The following is a 22,643-nucleotide window of genomic DNA, read 5'->3' on the forward strand; positions in this document are numbered from 1 at the left end:
GTGGAAGGCTCTGAGATGTTAAGCGAGTCATGGAACGTATGTCGTAAAGACAGATTAGAGGCCATAGGAGGGGGAGTGTTTATTACAGTTAACAAAAATATTGTCTCTATTGAGGTCGAAGTTGAGTGGGACAGTGAAGCTATCTGGTCACGTGTAACAAGTGTAGGTGAAACCGAGTTAATTGTTGGATGTTTTTACCGGCCACCCGATTCTCTAGTAACATCTCTAGAGTCATTCAAAGAAAGTTTACGGTCAGTAGTGTGCAAATCTCCAGATCGTGTATTACTAGTTGGAGGTGACTCTAACCGCCCGCATCTCGTGGTCGTGCGGTAGCGTTCTCGCTTCCCACGCCCGGGTTCCCGGGTTCGATTCCCGGCGGGGTCAGGGATTTTCTCTGCCTCGTGATGGCTGGGTGTTGTGTGCTGTCCTTAGGTTAGTTAGGTTTAACTAGTTCTAAGTTCTAGGGGACTTATGACCACAGCAGTTGAGTCCCATAGTGCTCAGAGCCATTTTTTTTGGTGACTCTAACCGACCGAGTATAGGCAGAAATGTCTATAGATTATTTGCAGGGGGTACAGACAGACAGTCATGTCAAGTTTCCTTTGAACACGTTTTCTGAAAACATTCTTGAATAACTTGTCCGACAATTCACACACAATGGAAATATCTTAAACCTTGTAGCTACAAACAGGCCGGACCTTATCGACAACGTCAATATAGAAACTGGGATTAGGACGATGATTTCTTATAGTAACAATGGCTACGAAAGTTAATAGCTCAGTTAAGAAGGCTAGGAGAATGTTACTGCTAGAAAGAGCAGATAAGCAGTTGTTATCATCTCACTTAGAGTGTGAAATGACATCACTTAGTTCCAGTAGTATGAATGTAGAGGGATTGTGGGCAAAGTTCAGGCAGATTGTAACTCGCGGTATGGGGAATTATATACCTACTCAAGGTTTAATAACGAGACTCGGAAAGTGCTGGGGAAGCAGAGGCTGTTGTACTCTCGGTTCAAAAGAGAACGCGCGAATGACGAGAAGTAAATGTTAGTACAGTGTCGTGCGGTTGTGCAAAGGTCTATGCGCGAAGCATAAGATTACTACCACCGAAATACCTTAGCAAAAGATCTGGCAGAGAATCCGATAACATTATGGAACTACGTAAAATCGCTAAGTGGGTCTAAGGCTTCCATCCAGTCACTTGTAGATCAGTCTGGCATGGCAGTTGAAGATAGCAAAACGAAACTCAAAGTTTTAAATTCCACCATTAAGAAATAATCAGGAGCATCGTGCAAACATACCGTCGTTTGACCAAGGAACACACTCCCGTATGGAAGACATAGTAACAAACATCCCTGGCGCAGAGAAACAACTGAAAAAGTTGAAAACAAATGAGTCACCAGGTCAGGATGGAACCCCAGTTTGGTTTTTCAAAGACCTGCGTACGACATTGACCCTTTACTTAGCTCGCATTTATCGTGAATCTCTAGCCCAGCGCAAAGTCTCAAGCGACTGGAAAAAGCGCAGGTGATTGCTATGTATAAGAAGGGCAAAAGAACGGAAAATTACAGACCATTATCCCTAACTTCGGCTTGCAGCAGAATCAGCGAACATCTTCTTAGTTTGAATGTAATAAATTTCCTTGAGACCGAGAAGCTTATGTCCATGAATCAGATGGTTTTAGAAAGCTCACCCTTTTCTCACATGATATACTGCAAACTATGAACGAACGGCAACAGGCAAATTCCATATTTCCAGATTTCCGGAAAGCGTTTGACACAATGCCGCATTGCAGGCTGTTAAAGAAGGTAGGAATATATGGAATAAGTTCACAGACATGTGAATGACTCGAAGATATCTTAAATAATAGAACCCAATATGTTGTTCACGAAAGCGAGTGTTTATCCGATACAAGGGTATCGTCAGGAAGGCAGCAGGGAAGTGTGATAGGACCGTTGTTGTTCGCTGTATACATAACTGATCTAGCGGACAGGGTGGGCAGTAATCTGCGGCTGTTTGCTCATGATGCTGTAGCGTATGGTAAAGTGTCGAAGTTGAGTGACTGTAGGAGAATACAAGATGACGTAGGGAAAATGTCTAGTTGGCGTGATGAATGGCAGCTAGCTTTAAATGTATAGAAATTTAAGTTATGCGGATGAGTAGGAAAAACAATCTAGTTATGTTCGAATACGGCATTAATACTGTGCTGCTTGACACAGTCACGTCGTTTAAATATCTGCTCGTAACGTTGCATACGAAATGGAATTAGGATTGTGGTAGGAAAGGCGAACGGTCGACTTCAGTTTACTGCGACAATTCTAGGAAAGTGTGGTTCACCTGTAAAGGAGACTGCATATGGGACGCTAATGCGGTCTGTTCTTGAGGACTGCTCAAATGTTTACAATCCGTACCAGGTCGGATTGAAGAAAGACATAAGCTATTCAGAAGCGGGCTGCTAGATTTATTACGGATAGGTTCGAATAACACTTAAGTATTTAGGGATGCTTCGGGAAATCAAATGGATATCGCTGTGGAGAAAGCAACGTAATTTTCGAGGAACTCTATTGAGAAAATTTAGAGACCGGTATATGATGACGATGTCCCATATTCCGAGGAGCGTAGGGGACGATCCGGGAGACCCGCACCGCGACTAGGCAAGGTCCTAGCGGAGGCGGTTTGCCTTCCTCCGACCGTAATGGGGATGAGTGATGATAATGAGGACGACACAACAACACCCAGTCATCTCGGGGCAGGTGAAAATCCCTAACCCCGCCGGGAATCGAACCGGGAACCCCATGGTCGGGTAGCGAGAACGCTACCGCGAGACCACGAGCTGCGGACCCGATATATGAAGCTGACTACAGAACAGATCTGTTGCCTCCAATATGCATTACGCGTAAGGACCTCGAAGATATGAGAAATTTGGACTCATACCGAGGCATACTAACAGCCTTTTTTCCCCTGTTCTCTTTGCGAATGGAACAGGAGGAGTAATGACTAGTATGGGCTACCGTCCACCACGCGCCGTAAGGTGGACTGCGGAGTATCGATGTAGATCTAGATGTAGTTTTAGATACAGTAGCCCTGCCGCAGGAGACCTGAGCTCATCTTCGCTTTCGAGGAGCCGTGGCAGGGGTCGCCCCGGCGAGGAAGATGAAAGTGGCGCGAAAGTGCGGCGGCGCCACCTGCAGCCGGCGGAGCCCTTGACACGGCGACTCCTCGGCGGACGCGCCGACGCGCCGACGCGCTCGCTTCTTCCGAGTAGCCGCGGCTGGCGACGCCGGGGGTTGCAGGCGGAGGGGGCGGAGCCTCGCGCCGCGCGGGAGAGGGGCCGGTGGAAGGGGTGCGCCAGATGTAGGTTAGGTGAGGATGTAGGCCGGCTATATACGCGCACGCCGCCACCAGCGCGCACTTCAGTCGACTCCCGACAGCGGTCGCGTCCACAGCAACTGCTCTCTCTGCACACTCCACAGGTAAGTCCCGGCGCTCTCCGCGCTGTGGCCCGTATGCGGGAAGTGTCAGCTGATCGCTACGCGCCAGTCGCTACTGCGGCACATTGCTGACCTACCCGCGGGATCCCGCTGCAAATCGCACTCAATAGTATTACGAGGCTAGTCGGAAAGTAAGGTCCGATAGGTAGTGCCATGGAAACAACAGTGAAAATGCGATAAAGTTTTGCACGGACGTGTTGGGCAATGTCTCAATTGTGCCTGTCGACCGCGTCATGTCGGTCTACTCAGCTCTGAGCACACGGTGACCACGTAAAGACTCCTAGAACAATAGCATCTCCAGCCTAGTATGGGTGCCCGCCGCGAAATTTCGCCTGATTTCATGCAACCCTACATAACGTATCTGTCATGCGTTTTCTTCTTCATGACAGTGCTCGGTCGCACACTGCAGCGTTTTCGATAGGAAGTGTTTGATCATCTACCATACATCCGGTACTTGGCTCCCTCTAATGTTCATCTCTGCTCAAATGAACCGCTAGCAACGAAGACAACATTTCGGCACGGAAAACGAATTTCAGACAGGCTTGGAGAAGTGGCGGAAGACTCAAGCAGCTGCCTTGAATGATGACGGTCTTGGGAAGTTGGTACAACACTACGACAAATGTTTAAGTCGGACAAAGCAAAGAAATAGCTGGAAGATGTAGCAAACTGTTGCAAATAAAACATTTTGATTTCCACTGTGGTTACCATTCCGCGACCGATCGGACATTACTTTCCGAATAGCACTCGTTCACTGTACACTGTCCTATAAAATCGACTTTTTGCTCACTGACAAATACTCGCGTGCGACCTACTTCCTATTGATTTTATACCCGGAAAGAGTAAATAAATACACAATATTTACTTACACCAACATCACGGCGATTTACCACGTCTAGTCCTAGCACAGGAGGTATGCTCTCGACATTCTGGTGTCTTTGCCGAAGGAGCTGTCGCAGCGCTTACGGAACGAAACTCGTACTCATGAGGAGCGGGGCTCAAATTTCTGTGGTTCCTCTAAATAGATTTTGAAATATGCTGGGATGATTTTATTGAATAGTTACGGACGATTTTAACAATTTCTGTCGTTCCCCATGTTTCTCAGGGGTATGCAGCCATAATTATACGTTTTCTGTTCTAGAATATTTCTAAAGTATTTGATACCCACTCTAAATAGGACTAATAGTGGATTTTGAAATATACAAAGAAGGACAGCACAAGCGGTCACTGGTTTGTTAGACCCACGGGAGAACGTCACGGATATCCTAAGGAAACTGAACTGGCACATACTTGAAAATACATGGAAACTATCCGGCGAAAGTCTACTTCCAAAGTATCAAGAACCAGCACTTTTTAAATCCATTGTTAGATTCTTGCATAAAGACATAATTTTTTTAGCCATCACAAATTGAAAGGATTGAAAAATATAGCAAAGTAACATTCGACCTTTATCACGTACGCATTTTAGAATATACATCCGCAAAATTGTCAACAGATTGATAATGCTATGAGTATTCACTTACACTACTAAATACAGTTCCCATCTAACCACTCTTTTGTACTGAACCAGTTAATTCATTTACGCTAATCTCGAATAGCCCCTCATGTAACGCTCGCATAGGAACCCGACGCACGAAGGCATTTAAGCATTCCTTCTCCACGTGCACTATACTTGAATAGAACTGTAAGAAATCTTAGTATCCTCGGACATGCGCTTTCCAGTACGTTGCAGAGTATAGATGTAGATCTGTAATTGACTCCTCCGATTTCATTGTACTAATTTATTATTTGATTTACCCACATCGATTTCGAGACATTGTGTCCCACCACCAAGTGTGCCTGGAAACTATAGTACATTAGTCGAATTAAGATATGTCCCCTGTGAGAATCTGTCTATAGATCTCGTCACCATTCAGTGTCCGCATGAGACGCAAACTGAAACCTATGCAATGCCACGGCATTGACGATTCGTTAGCAACAGCCTCTTAATGCGAGGTGGTGGAGTTTGGCTGGGGCGGCGTGGCATTGCGGAAGGCTACGCTCTGTGTCTGATGCCGTCTGTGTGTGGTCAGAAGATCTGTACACAGATATCCACAGCAGACATACTTTATTTCGATTAACTTGATTTTACAACCACATTTGATAGGACAGAGTGTACCGAAATCAATAATGTTCAGCAAAATGACAGAACCAATACAGTGGAATCGAAGGAGTAAACGAGGGATATTTTCTTCTTCAACCTTCTTGTATCCCAACTCGTGCTCCATTCGCGATGATCACGCCATCGACAGTACTTCTAACCTTCCTTCCTTCGTTTGACAAGAAGACATCTTGCTACCAAGGGGCGTGAGACGTATAGTTTCTTCCTTTTTTTATTTAAAATGAGGTCCCCGGATGTTTCTCCATTTGTCCAGCCTCTGTTCATAAAGTCTAAATCCAACTTATTTCGAGGAAGTTTTCAGTTTTTTGCATTGTCATGAGATTATTCATTCAGCACGCACACAGAGAAGTGGCACATTCAACACAAATGACAATGTACGAGGTGGATTCGAACCCTCAGTTTCCATTTGACACGGTAGTGACACTGCCTCAAGTTCACGAAAGCTAGAAGTGCTTAGTTCCCATGGAAACCTAACTACGGCGCAACCTGGCACTTTCCTCATTCACAAAAAGGAAGGGGAAAAACTATATTTTAAGATCCAGTCGTCACTGGGCCTGTTAGTGAAAGAAGCCTAACTCAGTTGGAGAAAAATTAGGAAAAGGATCATCTGTGTCTTATCGAAGAAGCTGTATCAGCGCCCCGTTGTGGTAATTTCAAAAAACATTATTCAGAATTGCGGACGAGGATCTGAACTGTGTTCCTACAGATTAAGATTTCTATGTACCAAGCACTGCTTTGCTGGCTCGACCACATTCTCACCCTACTGCCAGACGTGATCGTCAAGTTGTAAGCAAGAACTAACTGATCGACCGATTATCTGGGGACAGGATACATTGTTGCAAATACTGCACGAATGAACGTTCGTCTGAAACATTCAGGCTCGGTTCACCAGCAGCAGCATCATTACATGGGAATTTTACAATCGGTTGGAACAACAGACAAAATGGTGTGCAAGGATTATGATTAGTCCAGAAGAGTTTCTTCCTTGTTGAGTAGCTCAAGTACTTTTATTTAATGTCTGTTTCAAAGACTTTTTTTTTCATTCGTAACTTGTGGTACTGAACAGCTTCACTGTAAAATTTCGTTGTTTATGAAATCAGAATGACTTGGAAGCTGTCACCCTGTTGTAGAATTCTATCAGAGTGCCTTCTTCGGCATTCGTTCTCATGCGGCTGGTTTTTCGGTGCTATAAATTTTCATACATCTGTAAAACATCATTTAGCAAAAAACTTCGGTAGGAGTTTCGTATAGAAGAAAATAGCTATAATATTAATGATTTTTCTGTTACACGTGTACTAACATGGAGTTCTCATATTCTCGAGAATTTTTTTTGAAGTATACAGAGACAGAAGGGCGTACACAGTCATTGTTTCACTACTGTATGAGATTCGTTAGAAAATGACTTCTTGATCCATGAAAGAACTATCGTATTTTAGTTCGAGTGCGCTCTGTCGATTTCCGTCTTTCTCGCTTTCATCCGACAATGAATTTAATCGCTGCAGACATAAACACGTTGACAGTGTTCCGAACTCCTGCGCTTGGCAGAATCATTAAATGTGGAACGTTTCAGCTTAGTTGCCGAAAACTTGCTGTACTTGAAAGATTGCGCAGAATAAAATTCTTTTTTTGTTCTACATGGTAATAAAACAATCTTTCACGAGTTTGTATACACCGTTTGCCGAATAACAAGTGGGTTATTGGAAAAACAGTTCAAAGACCGACTGCAAATCAGTGCAAATAATTCATTGCGACACATCTAGCCGACAGAAATATCGCGTTTCAGGTCTTCAAATATCACATGATGAAAGAAAGGAAAAGTTGTTCGATAGGTCTTGGTGTGATATGAAGCCCAAAGAGTAAGAAGTTACACGTCAAAAAGCTGACAAGCTAATTGCAAGATAATGATTTTATAGATTGGGCTTAACCAATAATAAAGTGACTGAAACTGAAAGGTTATTAGTTTCCACTCATTAAGGAACGAGAACATTCCAGCCTTGTTGGAGAAGAGCTAATCCCCTGGTTTAGTGAACTGGACGTTTGTGCTAAGATTATTTAGCCCGATAGATTATTCTGTTAAATGCTAATATAATTTTGTCTGAAAAGAGGGGTAGGACAGTTGTTGTTCACAACAGATGTAACTGACAGAGCGAACAAAACAACCTATGAGCAGAGGAAAAAATGATGTACTTTACGTTCTTCAACTATATTGCAAAACAAATAAATTTCAAAAATTGCCAAATTTAAGATATAACGCCGAATTCAGTAGTCGTCTGAGTGGTGAAATTCGGGCGAAAAGATTTTATGTCTTGAACCTGTACAACAAAAAATTGCTTAATAAAGGAGCTTATCCAGATAAAACGTCTACATTTCCCTGCCACACTGGCTGTCTACGTTACATTAAGTTTTAAGCAAGGGCATAAACTGCAACTTCGCAGATCGCACAGACTTGCGTTTGCCTCGCCTGAACGATATGCAACCCCAACGTCAGTTGTGCTTCGCACAGACACAATATGCCACTGCTACCCAGGGAATCAGAAACGAGCTGTCCGAGTATCGTCAGACATAGTCTGAACTTGAGACCGGAGATTCCTTTATCAACAGAGCTCAGTATGAAGTCTTCATAGTGGAGACACCATCAGAAGCTAATATAGTTATGTCTGAAAAGAGTGGTAGGACAGTTGTTGTTCACAACAGATGTAACTGACAAGGCGAACAAAACAACTAACGGCTGTCTTGCAATATTTAGTTAGAAATTCAGGTCATCGACGTTTAACGCAATGACTAGAGGAGTATAAATATAGATGTAGATGTTTAGGGCTCAACACCTACATCTGTATTTATACTCCACTAGGCCGCTGGCGTGTAGCCGAGGATGCATCGTGTACTACTATTATATGTTCCTCTCGCACCTTTTCCGTTAGTAGGTGAAATAACTATCATTCAAATTCCGTATGACCTTAAATCTTTCATACTGTTTGCCTCTTCTTGGACTGTTTACTCACGCAATTTTAACAGCACTACTCTCTCTGACACACGGCAGAGGAACACAGGGCAGTCGGTCGACATCGTGTGGTCTTCAGGGCCTGATCTCGTTCTCTCTCTCTCTCTCTCTCTCTCTCTCTCTCTCTCTATCTTTCACTCTCTCTCTCCCTAAGACATACCTGATTGATGAGCAATACACGAAAATCGGTTGGACGATGGATTATAAGCGTTCATTTTCCTGTGTGAATTACATTTCCTTCTTACAATGAATCTCAACTTGGCATATGCCTTGCTACAATTTGTTGTATGCCATCGTTCTAACTATTAATCACTCTGGAAACTTATTCATAGATAGTTTATCATTGTGAATTCTTCCAGATATTAATTGCCAACTGTGTAGTAAAAAGGTAATGCCATATTTAATTCATATTTGCAAAATGAGGAGCACCTACAGAAGTCTAGGTGTGGGAAGGAGAATGTCAGACAGATTGACTGAAAGAATACTGTGAAATTGTAATTCGTGCACGAAGGAAGTCACTCCCAAACCTCGCATGTGGCCTATACTGGAGAGGCCTTTGGCAATATTGGCTAACTGGTGAGATTAAGAAGATTCGAAGGAAAGCTAAGCGGTTCGTAACGAGTGTGTTCAAACAGCGCTAGATTTTCGTGGAAATACTAATAAGAATTCCGCCGGCTGAAGCTTAACGCGTTGTGCACGACGGAAATGCTTATTCCTAAATTTCTCGGAGCAGACGTGTCAAAGAGACTCAAGAAGCAAATCTCTTTAACACATGCATCTCATCGTACAAAAATCGTAACTGTGAAATTGATACTTTCAGCCTAACGCCGTACAGCAGCTTGGGGAGCACGGGTGCGCGTGCAGAGTTTTCTCTCCGTGAAAAATGTAAAATCTGAGCCAGTCTCCCACTATGAACTCCTCGTTAGAGATGTCATGATAGGATTTCAAATTTTCTTCTTTCCTTTCAGCCGTTGACTCGCTCATGATAAGTAATTCTCCGTCCACGATTAATTCCGCTGCCAGAAGTCATTCCTGCTAACACGGAATTGCGTTGCCACGTGGAAGACGTCTACGCCACTTTTCTACGAGTAAACCAATTTTTCCAGTGTACACTCACATTTTTAATGTTTGCGCCACATGTTTCTGTGTCGTAGATGGGGAACTAGCCCGGAATTTACCACAAGAAATACGGAAAACCGCCGAAAATCCACAGCCAGACCGACTAATTTCCCAGACCGGCGGCCATTCATCCGACGCCAGGTTTCGATTTGCGTCAGACTCATTTCCCTGGATCCATAGTCAGCTTTAGAGCCTGTCAGAATGCCAAATTGCAGTACATGAATAACAGAAATGCCCGGCCTGAGTGTACCGCAGATCATTGGACAGGAGCTGGAAGCTGGATCTACTACCGTGTCGGGAAGCGAGACCTGCAATCGCTTCGCCGCGGAGGAGCCCGCTGCGCGTTTAGCACCTGGCCGTGGCGGATGGAGGCAATGCCCTATCCCGACTCGCGGAAACGCTGGAGGCGGAGGTCAAAGAACCGGCCTGCAGACGCCACAGAGTCCGCGTTCCCCGCGTGCTACGCAACTATGGGACACGCGCAGGCTGGCAAACACGAACACTGCCAGCTCTCTCTCTCTCTCTCTCTCTCTCTCTCTCTCTCTCTCCCTCTATCTCGATGTTAACCACTGGTAGATACCTTTCCGAGCATTTCCCTCTTCGGTACGAACAATAACTCTTTCTTTTCCTCCCTCTAAGTAATTTGCGGCACAGGGAAGTATTCGCAATAGCGAACATGAATCAAAATCGGGTTGTATATTGGAATGGCGGCAAGGAAAATTTGTGTCAGACCAGGACCCGACAATACAGTTGGCACTTTAAGCAAGCTGTTGCCTTAAACGCTTCGGCTATCCGTGCACGGATCAGACCCAAACTTCCATATGTCGTCGTCCATGTGTCGCAAGCTGCACCCGTACATTACGTATATTTCCGTTCACAAATGACGTATTTATTGAGATACGAAGGCGTGGTATTGGCGAATAAATATGAAACAGCTGTGGACTGGCACTGCTATTTCGTAATTTACATTAGTTTCTGCCGAAAAAATTCTAAAACGAATATTCTAAATCTTTCCACCATTGGCCAATGCTCCATATTGACCCGTCTATCAATACCTGTATCTCTGTCTTTGAAGCCTGTCCAGTACGCTCTCGGTTGTTTTTTATTTGCCACCCATACATACTGTCACTCAGAAGTAGGAAAGAGGTATTCGACTGATAAGTCTGAAAGAATACTCTCATAGCTGCAACAAACGCTAAAGAACTGGAACTTAAGTTGAGAATATTGCAACCACAATAATATCAAGTGCCGAATGGCAGGCAGCAAAAACTTGGTGGCGAGGAGTGACGGAGACAAAACAGATGTTTTAACCACCTTCATCGAATGGAATCGATATAGGGTAAAACAAGGAAAAAATAGAATGCCATGAATTTTCAAATGCAAATTTCAAACCCTTATACACAAAAAACACTGGGAAATTTACGTATATTGCTTTATATATTCAAAAAAAAAATAAGACTTCATTCCGAAGATAGATCAAATTTCAAATTAACTACGATCTTTTTAACTATATAAGACTTGGCCATCTCACTTGCGTATCAGGGTTAGATCGACAGACACGCGAGGGATAGATGGCCAGCTAGCATTACACCTTAGAAACGAACAGGAAATCGTATTACAAGAGTATCCAATAATATTAACATGTTTTTATTGAACTGCTTGTCATCGGTAAGTTTTGCAGAGAAAATAATAGGAAATCACACATTCGCTAAGCCCAAACAGGAACCTGGACCAACTGCAGTTTTTGAATCACATATTTCGCTCTAGGGTTTTTCTTGAAATATTGAACTCATTATAACCTTTTCTGTCTGAATAACTGTCATTTTTTACTCTATTAATAGCAGTTTGAAGTCTTCTTCCCTCCATCTGTTTTCCGTAGAAGCAATCTAAGGGAACGTACTTTGTTGACATCTGTAAAAAAATGAATTCCCGCCAGAATTAAGTAATAAACAAAGTTTTAAGTGGTGGCTAACTATCCCAAAGATGGTATGGCCACTTCGTCTGATCTGCAGGGAGAGAGGGCCATAGCGCGTCATCAAACGTGGTGGAGGGGAACGAAAGAGAAACAACATGATGATAACAAACCTGAAATGTAAATTCCCGTAATGAGTCATACTAAAAATGGAAAAGTGTGAAAATGCTATATGGTATTAAGGTGTATTAAAAACTGAAATCATAAAAAATACTTATTTTTATCAAAATAAAGAGTCGAGGGAAGCATCAACTTGTTACTCACGACGAAGACTCACTGTGGAGCTGGTAATGGGAGAACCACAGCCGTTGGCCATCTCTCCATATGACTATCAGCCCCTGTTTCACCCTATCAATAACTGGTTTCTTTTACCGACAGCCCGACTCAGATGATACAGTTGCTGAACAGTTCAAAGAAAACTTGAGCCTCATTTCAAACAGGTACCCTGCTCATACAATTATAGTTGGTGGTGACTTCAATCAGCCCTCGGTATGTTGGCGAAAATACATTTTTAAAGTCGGAGATAGGCATAAAATTCCGTCCAAAATCGTTCGCAATGCGTTCTCAGAAAATTATTTTGAACAATTAGTTCAGAATCTCACTCGAACTGTAAATGGTTGCGGGAACATACTTGACCTCGTAGCAACAAATAATCGTGACCAAATAACGAAAATCATGACGTATACAGGCATTAGTGACCACAAGGTTGTTGTCGCACGACTGAATACCGTAACATCCGAATTCACAAAAAATAAATGCAAAATAAGTCTATTTAAAAAAGCAGATAAATATTCGTTTGAAGCCTTCCTGAAAGACAGTCTCCATCCCTACCAGTCTGAATATGTAAGCGTAGACCAGACGAAGCTTAAAATCAAATAAATAGTATCGACAGCTATTGAGAGACATCAGAACACTGTTGCAGAACCAACGAGAAAAGCATTCCAAATTTAAACGAACGCAAAACCCTCAAGATTTACGAAACTTCAATGTGAGATGCTTTTAATACTTTCCACAACAAAGCTCTGTCTGTAAATCTGGTAGAAAATCCAAATAGATTCTGTAGATTCTAATCTTATGTAATGTAGGCCCTACACCAGCGGAAAGATACCATCAGTACCTTCACTGTGTAATAACAATGGTGATTCCAGAATGAGATTTTCACTCTGCAGCGGAGTGTGCGGTGATATGAAACTTCCTGGCAGACTAAAACTGTATGCCGGACCGAGACTCGAACTCGGGACCTTTGCCTTTCGCGGGCAAGTGCTGTACCAACTGAGCTACCCAAGCACGACTCACGCCCCGTCCTCACAGCCTTACTTCTGCAAGTAATTGGCAGAGTAATTATGTAGATGTAAACATATATGTACCCTATCAATAGTCGCATGTACTTTGGCGGAAAATATAAGAAAATCAAGAATTATAATGTGCTCATCTGTACAAAAATGGAACTAAGCTGTTAGGTGCAGTGTTACGCTAGAAGGTTAAACTATTGAACAAGTGTTCAAGGTGCCGTACGTAACACCTAAATGAAGTAGACACAAATCACAAAATTGAAAGGTTTAAATATATATGTGGTGAATAATGAGGGTAACACTGAGCAATAAGGCTAGGGAGATCACGAATAAAATTTTACAAAATCATAAAAACATCGACAGTCCTCTACGGAAGTTAAAGATGGATCGTGACCTCCGAAAACCGAAGTAGAGTTTAACCAGCCGAATGTGATTCTTTTCTTATATATTTTTGTTCTAGTGATTCTCCTGTAATTTCTCGGGTCCATTGTATCAACGGATGCTCAGGATTTCAGTTTTAGGTCTTTATAACAATGGAGAGGACGTCATTGTTATGTAGTTAGTGGAATATTAAATATTGATTCAACTACATGTAATTAATGATAAATTAAACGCAGTTTATCAGTAACTATGTGATTTAGAGTTGACATTGAATGTTCCATTAGGCCAGGAGCTCATCGGAAATCCCAGTTGTCATCCTATACCCAAAGAACAGAAAGTTACGACAGCCAACTGCACGTTTAATGTTTGTAACAGGATGCAGTGCCTACTTGCAGATGAGTGATGATGCGGTGTGGGAGCTCTGTCTTTTTACTCCCTGCCTACCTGCAATGGCTTAATCGAGACGCAATTTCAGCTTTCACTTCCAGATACACTCACTTCTCTGGCGCGAAATAATCGTGACTCCAGCAAAAACAAACCGTCCTGGGTTGTAATCTGACGCTTCCTCTCCAGGAATTACTCAGTTAAAGCGGCTTCTACCCGCCTGCTGTTCCTTGAAGAGGTACATTGTACCTGAAGGACGTCACTTTCACTCAGAACTAGGCTTCAGGTTACATTTCCTTCCCTTGACACAAATTTCTATTCTACTAGCATTTACAGTACGAAACTTTGTTTTCGATCACTACGCTCTTGTTCATCTGATAGTATTAGATGTATCATATAAGCGGTCAGTTTTTGGTTTTTATTCTCCTGCCGAAAGTGACAGCGTTTACATAGAAATGAAAAAACCAGGTAACAGTTTTCTTATGGATAACCAATACTCTCATATACCAATGCGAGATTATAATGGTTCATGTCCTTACTGGGCAACGCTAGGGTCCGAATTAACATACGACTATATCATACTTCGACCTTTGAAACTTGTTATTTTATGTACTACGACTTTTTATCGTTACTGTGCCGTGCTAGAATATTGCGTTCCAACGATCTCACAATGAGTTTTTCGTCTCCTTCTTTTCGTACGTTCCTATCAATTTTTGATATTTAAGAGCATGACCAAGAGCAACTTTTCAAATTCTGATTTCTTCCAGATAACACTCCGACTAGAAGTAGTAGTTTACAAGTTTAATTTCAGACACTGTTACTAGAGTTCTGGGGGCTCGGAAGCGTTGACAACTGAATCGCCAACTCATACGACACTGTTATAATACATCAGAACAGAGACAAAAAACAGAGTGTAGCAGACAGTATGCTATGCTGTCCAAAAAGAGTGGTAAGAGTTGTGCGAGATTTTTTCTATACACTGTTCACTGCTTCAACCTCCCACGGTGTCGCTAGTTCCCAAGGGCCGCCAGTGATCTTCGTGAAATCAATGGCTAACTGATTCCCACATGCTCGCCTTCCAAATGCTAAGCTTTCGGTAGAAAAGTTGTCCCTCAACGTACACAGCCGCTGACGGGGTCAACAACACTTTTTCCACTCTACAAGTCGAAAAGGGAGAAAAGACAATTAAGGTTTAAAGTCCCGTCGAATTGTGTCTGTAAGTCGAGGTGTAACGATAGCTGTTTACAACGTACCACAGAGGTGTAAGTGAATTCGAGACAAATAATTTGGCATAGGACATTTGCGGTCTATCAAATCGGAAAACAGCTTCAAATTGGCCTACAAAAGTCACCTGAGCCACAGCGCATGCGCCCCGTACGAGTCTCAAAATATTGTGGATTTCAACAGCATAAAATTTAATTAATTATTTTGTTTGTCTCTCCTTCTTGTTACGAAACTGCTAGGCTTGTAAGCATTAAGTTTGTATCGAATTGCAAAAGTAATTATGTTTTGCATAACGTTTGCAAAAGTCTTTTTTTCTTTAATCACCCTCACGGGACAGTTTAAATTAATAGTGTTTACGAAATGCCCGATTAAACCGGTGGCGTATGAGAGCGATAGAACATTGAAAATCGCGTGTGGTGCGCATGCACTGTAATTTCGGTGTCTTTTGTAAGCTGATTTGATGTTGTTTCCACGCTTTATAGACCACAAATGTCCTGTCTCAAACTGCTCATCTCGACTTCCCCTACATCAGTGTGGTACAGCTAGCTTTTATAATTTGTATAGTTGAAACACATGATGGGTACAATTGTACTTTGAAACTGAGAGAAATTTTTCTCCAGGGGAAGTGCACTGTTTAGGATGAGGACATGTTCAGCGAGTGGAAGCGTTCAAATCATTGACAGCTGATATCGGTTTTCAGGCGGAGCCCGAGACATTCTGCTATAAATTAGACACTAATACCTTCCATAAACATTGTTCAATAGAAGAAGTGCGCCATTTCTGATAAGATCCATATCTGAACGATAAATTGTATCAGCCGTGTGCAGCCTTGGATACTAGTCACAGAACAGATATACACAAATCGGGAATGAATTATTCACTTTAGCCGGCCGCTGTGGCCGAGCGGTTCTAGGCACTTCAGTCCGGAACCGCGCTGCTGCTACGGTCGCAGGTTCGAATCCTGCCTCGGGCATGGATGTGTGTGATGTCCTTAGGTTAGTTAGGTTTAAGTAGTTCTAAGTCTAGGGGACTGATGACCTCAGATGTTACGTCCAATAGTGCTTAGAGCCATTTGAACCATTTTATCATTCACTTTGGTGCGGATCGTGCACTGTTTTGAAACGTCGTAGCAGATTAAAACTACGTGCCAGACCGGGAATCGATCCTGGAACCTTTCCAGAAAGTTTATAAACAGCGCACACTTCGTTGCAGAACGAAACATTCATTCTGGAAACAATTCCCTAGCCTGCGACAAAGCCATTACTTCACAATATTCTTTCTACTAGCAGCAATAATCCCTCAAGGTATGTACCAGAATTTCTGTGAAATAAGGAAGGTAGGAGAGAGGTGCTGGAAGAAGTCAAGGTGGGAGGGGGGGGGGGGGGGGGTCGTCAGTTGTGCCTGCATACATAGTCGGTACCAGCACAGTTCGCGCATGACAACATTCCAAGTTCGAGTCCTGGTCTGACACACAGCGCAAATTTGACAGGAAGATTGAGACAACGTGAATCACAATGAGCAAGAGAAGTATAGTCCTTTACGAAAGCTGGTAGAGGCGACGCTCTTTTTCCGCTACGATCTGTATACATATTATGAAGAGAGCACGCGAAATGGGTGAGTACCTGCAGGCGGACATTACACGATAGCTTCTGTGGTATCATACAGTGATCGCGTTGCCACACCAGAATTGGTAACGCGAATCGATACCACAGATAAGGGCCTGCTAAAACCCGCAATGACGAATGCGAGCCGCTACTGAAGACCACGCCCGCCTCTCATAATAGCAGTTCCCTCACACTGAATTCAATACAGTGTCGAGTTAGCACGAGCTCTGAGCAGTTCCAGAACTCATCTGAAGGAATCAGCGTCCTTGTACAGTTTAAGTTTCTGATGGACTTCTTCATTTAAATGTGGAACATTGTACTGCAAGAGAACAGTTTGTTAATTTGAGCATCAAGTGATGCTTTAACAGTCAATAACAGTAGTAACTTATCAAGCAATTCTGTGGCAAAGACGTGTGGCAAAGTTAAATAAATCTTTCATTCATTTATGTAATAAAGTGAACAAATATCCATGTGACTGAAGTTAAAATCTTCTGGGTCATTATGCCGTGTTATGTTTCTTCTAAATTGATCGACGTTTCGACCCCTCTGCTAGGATCTTCCTCAGAATCCTGAGGAAGATCCCAGCAGAGGGGTCGAAACGTCGATCATTTTAGAAGAAACATGACGCGGCCTAATAACCCAGAAGATTTTAACTTCAGTGACAACGGCCACGAAAGCCTGCAGACTTTCATAAATATGTGTTCTTGTGTGATGAGCATTCTCCCAGACCAATTAAAGAACGCAAAATAGCTACGCCTAGTCGCAACACTAGCAAACTAAAATCACGAAGTTTTCGGACTGAAGAGGTTGCGACGCCACAGGTTTCAGGCTGGTGAGGACGCGGGTAGCTTATCTGCGAACGCTGTGGTGGAAAGCGTCCCACGAGAGTTGAGCAAGAGCGCCCCACATGGCATATACGGGCTTCTCTTCCCCAGAGCGTCCCCGCGGGCCGTCCGCCCTGCAACCGACTTTCCCCTCGTCTCCCGCTGTTTATAGCTGCCTTTGCAGACTAGAAGCAGCACGACTCACCTACCTGCCGGCAGTTGGAGGCTATATGAGCTGAGCACCATCCCCACCGACAAAATTCCTGAAGTTTTTCAGCGACATTGACGTGAAAACGTCTGTGAGTGTGTGTGTGAATTATTAGGCGACCAAACTGCTGACGTCATCGATCCCTATACGTGAAAACATCTGTTTGCACGTCTGTGAAACTTTCATGTGCGACAAAAGGAATTCTTGGTGGGCCGCATCAAACCGATGAGAAGACTTACGCCTCAAAAAAATTAGTATAAATTCGTCTCGACGATAACACTTTCAGAGGAGGGTATTGTAGTTTTCTTCCACGAGCGAACTATTGTACACTGAAGAGCCAAAGAAACTGGTACACCTGAAACTTCCTGGCAGATTAAAACTGTGTGCCGGACCGAGACTCGAACTCGGGACCTTTGCCTTTCGCGGGCAAGTTCTGCAAGGTTCGCAGGAGAGCTTCTGTAAAGTTTGGAAGGTAGGAGACGAGGTACTGGCAGAAGTAAAGCTGTGAGGACGGGGCGTGAGTCGTGCTTGGGTAGCTCAGTTGGTAGAGCACTTGCCCGCGAAAGGCAGAGGTCCCGAGTTCGAGTCTCGGTCCGGCACACCGTTTTAATCTGCCAGGAAGTTTCATATAAGCTCACACTCCGCTGCAGAGTGAAAATCTCATTCTGGAAACTGGTACACCTGTCTAATATCATGTCTGGCCCCCGAGAGCACGCAGAAGTGCCGCAACACGACGTGGCATGGACTCAACTAATGTCTGAATTAGTGCTGGAGGGAATAGACACCATGAATCCTGCAGGGCTGTCCATAAATCCATAAGTGTAGAGGGGATGGAAATCTCTTCTGAGCAGAACGTAGCAAAGCATCCCAAATATGCTGAATAATGTTCATTCCCCGGGAGTTTTGTGGCTAGCGGAAGTGTTTAAACTGAGAAGAGTGTTCCTAGAGTCACTCTGTAGCAATTCCAGACGTTTGGAGTGTCGTATTGTCCTCCTGGAATTACCCAAGTCCATCGGAATGCCCAATGGACATGAATTGGTGCAGGTGATCAGACAGGGTGCTTATGTACGTGTCACCTGTCAGAGTCGTATCTAGACGTACCAACTCCAACTGCAAACGCCCACACCATTACAATGTCTCCACCAGCTTGAGCACTCCCCTGCTGACATGCAGGGTCCATGGATGCAGGAGGTTGTCTCCATACCAGTACACGTCCATCCGCTCAATACAATTTGAAACGATACTCGTCCGACCAGACAACATGTTTCCAGTCATCAACAGTCCAATGTCGGTGTTGACGTGCCCAGGCGAGGAGTAAAGCTTTGTATCGTGCAGTCATCGAAGGTACACAAGTGGGCCTTCGAATCCGAAAGCCCATATCGCTGATGCTTCGTTGAATGGTTTGCACGCTGACACTTGATGGCCCAGTATTGAAATCTGCAGCAATTTGCGGAAGGATTGCACTTCTGTCACGTTGAACGATTCTCTCCAGTCGTCGTTGGTGCCATTCTTGCAGGATCTTTTTCCGGCCGTAGCAGTGAGGGAGATTTGATGTCTTACCAAATTTCTGATATTCACCGTACACTCGTGAAATGGTCGTAAGGGAAAATCCCCACTTCATCGCTACTTCGGTGATGCTGTGTCCAATCGCTCGTGCGCCGACTATAACACCACGTTCAAACTCACTTAAATCTTGATAAACTGCCATTGTAAGAATGGTAACCGATCTAACAATTGCGCCAGACCCTTTTTGTCTTACATAGGCATTGCCTGTTTACATATCTCTGTACTTGAATACGCATGCCCATACCAGTTTCTTTGGCGCTTCAGTGTATAACGTTATAATCTTTCCCTCTCTGCTCTGGCCTTTACCCCTTACCTTGACGTGGCCAGCATGTCAATTTTCGGATTTGGCGATGTTATTGGTAGAGGGCGGCCGGACGCCCCTCCCGTCGTCATCCTGAAATTCCGCCCGTGAGGATTTGTATAAATTTATAGTGTGGAGCGCTTTGATGTGCACCGTAGCAACTGCTGGGCAGTGAGGCAGCAGAGGTCCGCAGAGTGTGGACAAGTAGGCGGTGCCGGCCTATTAGGCCCTCGGCCGAGCTCGGCGGGTCTCCGTTACGAGCCGTTACCACGGGACCGCGAGTGGCGAGCGGCGAGTGGCGGACGACGGGCGACCCCGCTTCTTGCGGCCGGCTGCCTCCTCTTCTCGGTACCGACATCCCGCCATAGCGCACCGCTACAAACTCCGCCCACTGTCTGGCACGAACCGGTCACTGCGCCGGCCGCGCACGAGGGCTCCCTCCGGAGGCACGAAAACTTAAACACGACACCAAGTTCCCCTCGCTGCCCTTGTTCGACTGCTACGGCTAGGGACTCAAGACAGAGCGGAAATGTATCAGTATTTCAAACAAAATTGTGGAGCACATAACTTCCTTTACTAACTGTTTAGCTCGTCAGACATCTTTGGAAATTTTTAGTAGCCATTGGCCACACGGTAAATATATCTGGCTGTGTGCAATGCCAACGTCATTCATAAAAAATGTTGATTTTGACTCTATACAAAGCCAGACACATTTAACGTGTAGCCGGCCGCTGTGACCGAGCGGTTCCAGGCACTTCAGTCTGGAACAGCGCTACCGCTACGGTCGCAGGTTCGAATCCTGCCCCGGGCATGGATGTGTGTAATATCCTTAGGTTAATTAGGCTTAAGTAGTTCTAAGTCTAGCAGACTGATGACCTCAGATGTTAAGTCCCATAGTGCTCAGAGCCATTTGAACCATTTTTTTGCCGTGTAAGCGTCCGCCTCGACAGCGCCGGCACGGTAACTCAGCATGTTCGGTCAGAGGGCTGCTCGCCCTCTGTAATAAAAAACTGAGTAAAGGAATCAACGATGAACTTGAACGGATGTCTTGTGAAGTCCTCCCAGACCGAACGCAACGAACAGTACCGAGCAAAATGAAAAAAAAGGAAGAAAAGAAAAAGACAGATGAGTGATCAGGGCGACGGAATGCCTTGCTATGGGGTCCGGGTTCGATTCCTGACTGGGTCGGAGATTTTCTCCGCACAGGCACTGGGTGTTATGCTGTCTTCATCATTTCATCCCCATCGACGCGCAAGTCGCCGAAGTGGCGTCAACTCAAAAGACTTGCACCACGTGACCGTTCTACCCAACGGGAGGCCCTAGCCAAACGACAATTCGTTTCAACATATAAGTGGTGGCTGCTGAAAGTTTCCGAAGATGCCCGGGTTTGAAGAGCGAAATCGGTAATAAAGGAAATACACTCCTGGAAATGGAAAAAAGAACACCTTGACGCCGGTGTGTCAGACCCACCATACTTGCTCCGGACACTGCGAGAGGGCTGTACAAGCAATGATCACACGCACGGCACAGCGGACACACCAGGAACCGCGGTGTTGGCCGTCGAATGTCGCTAGCTGCGCAGCATTTGTGCACCGCCGCCGTCAGTGTCAGCCAGTTTGCCGTGGCATACGGAGCTCCATCGCAGTCTTTAACACTGGTAGCATGCCGCGACAGCGTGGACGTGAACCGTATGTGCAGTTGACGGACTTTGAGCGAGGGCGTATAGTGGGCATGCGGGAGGCCGGGTGGACGTACCGCCGAATTGCTCAACACGTGGGGCGTGAGGTCTCCACAGTACATCGACGTTGTCGCCAGTGGTCGGCGGAAGGTGCACGTGCCCGTCGACCTGGGACCGGACCGCAGCGACGCACGGATACACGCCAAGACCGTAGGATCCTACGCAGTGCCGTAGGGGACCGCACCGCCACTTCCCAGCAAATTAGGGACACTGTTGCTCCTGGGGTATCGGCGAGGACCATTCGCAACCGTCTCCATGAAGCTGGGCTACGGTCCCGCACACCGTTAGGCCGTCTTCCGCTCATGCCCCAACATCGTGCAGCCCGCCTCCAGTGGTGTCGCGACAGGCGTGAATGGAGGGACGAATGGAGACGTGTCGTCTTCAGCGATGAGAGTCGCTTCTGCCTTGGTGCCAATGATGGTCGTATGCGTGTTTGGCGCCGTGCAGGTGAGCGCCACAATCAGGACTGCATACGACCGAGGCACACAGGGCCAACACCCGGCATCATGGTGTGGGGAGCGATCTCCTACACTGGCCGTACACCACTGGTGATCGTCGAGGGGACACTGAATAGTGCACGGTACATCCAAACCGTCATCGAACCCATCGTTCTACCATTCCTAGACCGGCAAGGGAACTTGCTGTTCCAACAGGACAATGCACGTCCGCATGTATCCCGTGCCACCCAACGTGCTCTAGAAGGTGTAAGTCAACTACCCTGGCCATCAAGATCTCCGGATCTGTCCCCCATTGAGCATGTTTGGGACTGGATGAAGCGTCGTCTCACGCGGTCTGCACGTCCAGCACGAACGCTGGTCCAACTGAGGCGCCAGGTGGAAATGGCATGGCAAGCCGTTCCACAGGACTACATCCAGCATCTCTACGATCGTCTCCATGGGAGAATAGCAGCCTGCATTGCTGCGAAAGGTGGATATACACTATACTAGTGCCGACATTGTGCATGCTCTGTTGCCTGTGTCTATGTGCCTGTGGTTCTGTCAGTGTGATCATGTGATGTATCTGACCCCAGGAATGTGTCAATAAAGTTTCCCCTTCCTGGGACGGTGTTCTTATTTCAATTTCCAGGAGTGTAGTATGTGACTAGTGACTGAGCCAGAATTTTATTTTTTACGGTCACTATTTGCCCTGCAGACGATGCGCGTCCTCGCCGTATCACCAATTACTTTATTCACGAGTAGTATCGAAGCAAAAATATAGTACTCATAAAAATGTCGAATGAACATTATCGGCACCCTGGGATACCGATTATTATTTTTGATGCAAAGACTAGAGAGATACTCTATCAGCATCCATCTTACCATCTCTGTTTTTAAAAGCTATCTATAATCGACAAACATAGTAGATTTTCGTAAGTTATTCA

General features: G+C 44.9%; 1 protein-coding gene across 1 annotated transcript in view; it reads left to right on the forward strand.

Annotated features, from left to right (window-relative positions):
* Positions 1–3,427: 3,427 nt before the first annotated feature.
* The window catches only part of LOC124795393, a 58,181-nt gene continuing 38,965 nt past the window's right edge, over positions 3,428–22,643 (forward strand). Inside the window, exon 1 of the mRNA XM_047259405.1 lies at positions 3,428–3,472. The gene's annotated coding sequence lies outside the window, so the exon portion shown is untranslated. The remainder of the gene's footprint in view (positions 3,473–22,643) is intronic.

This window comes from Schistocerca piceifrons, chromosome 4 (genome assembly GCF_021461385.2).
Source record: "Schistocerca piceifrons isolate TAMUIC-IGC-003096 chromosome 4, iqSchPice1.1, whole genome shotgun sequence".
Lineage (NCBI taxonomy): Eukaryota > Metazoa > Arthropoda > Insecta > Orthoptera > Acrididae > Schistocerca > Schistocerca piceifrons.